A 2,393-nucleotide genomic window follows, 5' to 3' on the forward strand; every position below is an offset into this window, starting at 1 on the left:
TGGGCGTTTTCCCGGTGGTGCGCTGATCGGAGGTCGGAATTTTAGTTTGACTCTCTCACCGCGAGATGCCGATACCATCACATACCCCGTGATACGAGCGCGGTAATATATAGGTCGATTGTCGGGTTTAACTTACGAATTATATTATAAACCGAGGATTAAATTGATCGGCTAGGTTTAATTTAGGTTTTCTAGGCGGTATAATTCTAGGCGGTACGTATTCTTTACGTTCCCTATATACATACTACATCTTACTTGATCGATCATTTGGTAATTCGTTGAGGATTTATTGAAAGAAAATCGTTCGATTTATTGAAAGAAACACGGAAAAGTGTATCGAAATACATGTAGAATTATCGCCGACAACAAGGATAACGGCTTAACGATCGTTAACGAGTTTTACACACGTACTACGAGAGAAAACATCGTTAGGCGCTGAAACGGCTTCGAAATCACGGAGCCGTGGTAGCGTGAGAGTCAAAAAGGAATTGAGCGTAGGCGTGAAGCGATGCCTTTATAGGAATACGAGAATCAACGTGGAAACTTAATTATTCGGGTTATCGTGCGCGTGTGCGTGTGCTTTCGTCGAGTGTTTCATCTATTAGAAAATAACGTTGACCTCATCTCTTTCGACGCGATACGAAAAGTGTTTCAGCGTCTTTAGAACGATTCGATTCGTTCGACGCTTATCGATCGTGCCAACTATCCGTACCTTTTCCAGGTGAAAATTGATACGAAAATAAATTGAACCTAACACGGCAACGAGGAAAAAATGCAGAAGAAAGCGACGTTGGAAACATAAACATCTACCGAAAGTTTCGCACCAGTTTGCATCGATCTCGAGAAAAATTAGCTGCGTAAATACCGCGACCGTGTTCCCCATTAAACGAATCGCGAGGTTGCGCTATTCCAAACACAGCGGGTTTTTACGGCCTACTGGCTGGAATCACTGAGATTCTCCCGTTTGTTTTCTCACCGCATGAAACGAATTAGCGCCCGATTAGTGACCGAACCCTTTGGGAGCCCGAAAAAATTCTCACGGTCCAACGTGTATCGAGAAGAAAACCGGTGAGAAAGCAAAGAACGAAACGGTCGTGGTATATATTTTCACAAAGTCCGTTAAGGCATCGCCAACCGATCGGGGAGATCTACATAGGTAATTTTCGTCACGTCGCATTGCGTGCTTTTCTGAATCCTGATCCTGTCAGGTTAGATCCTCGAATGCTCCAATGTTATGCAACGCGGCGTACAGATGGTGGCACCGTAATTCTCGTCTCTTCGATCGCTTCCTATGAAATGTCAGTGGTAGACAACGCGAGATGCTCCGAGGTAAAAGACATTCGTTCCCCCACCCTTCCCGCCCGCCCGCCCGTCCACTTCGAGTGAAACGTTTTGGTTTCGGATGAACCAGCGAAACGAGACAAAGAGTATAGATATCACGCGGGACACTTCGTATAACGGTGTACACGGTCTGCGTCGTGATATATCTGACGTCGGTGTTACGCAACCATATATAATCCTAGATTACAGCAAATTAGATTTTTGCCCGTGGTGCACTTCTATCCGAATCATATATGGAGGCGCTTGCCCTATCGGATAGCCATCGGGCGCGAGCGATCTGGCATGCGCGGCCGTTCTCGTGAATGGGCACGGCTCGTGGACCAAGCGGCGGCCGTATGAATGAAATAGTAAATATAATTGACAGAAGGGCAGGCGTGGGCAGGCCAGTCAGAACAGGCAAGCAGAAACAGGCGGAACGAGGTGCAAGACGGGAACGGCGTTTTATACGCGGCAGGCGTAGGATCGAGGTCATCGCCTTTCTATCATCCGAAGAGCCTAGATAGCATTTTTTTTTCTCTCATCTTTTCAACGCGTTTCGTCATCGTCTCTTCCAAACGTCCTCGACGACTGTTCCTCCGGCGACGCGTCTCCGGCAACTTCCGGACGACCCTTGGCTCGACCAACGTACCAGAGGAGAACGAGATACATCTTTTTCGTCGAATAATCCGTTTCCGGAAACGAATTTTTCTCCTCGCATCTAGACGGTAAGTGGGAATCCCTGTAGGTCCTGCATCGTCGAAGCATCGCGCGACAACGAGGAGACAGATCCGCCCTCGGCCGCGGGTACTGGCTGGAGAACGTCGAAGGAGAACGCTGCGCCAGTTCTTGGTCGGTCGGTCTGCCTTTTCTCTCCTCCCCCTGGTCCCCGGCCCCCTTCCACCGTCCTACAGTCGGAGTCGTCGAGTGACGACCAAAGACGGTAGGAAGGTACGGTTTCCGGTCGCCCACGCGACAACCTAGCCGGAGCTCTCTCGCGTCAGCCAGCGGTGTTGTGAAAATTCTCTCGATTCAGGTGTTCGGACAAGCGCTCACGGAGTGGTAAACCTGGCGCA

Source organism: Hylaeus anthracinus, unplaced genomic scaffold (genome assembly GCF_026225885.1).
Source record: "Hylaeus anthracinus isolate JK02 unplaced genomic scaffold, UHH_iyHylAnth1.0_haploid 0, whole genome shotgun sequence".
Lineage (NCBI taxonomy): Eukaryota > Metazoa > Arthropoda > Insecta > Hymenoptera > Colletidae > Hylaeus > Hylaeus anthracinus.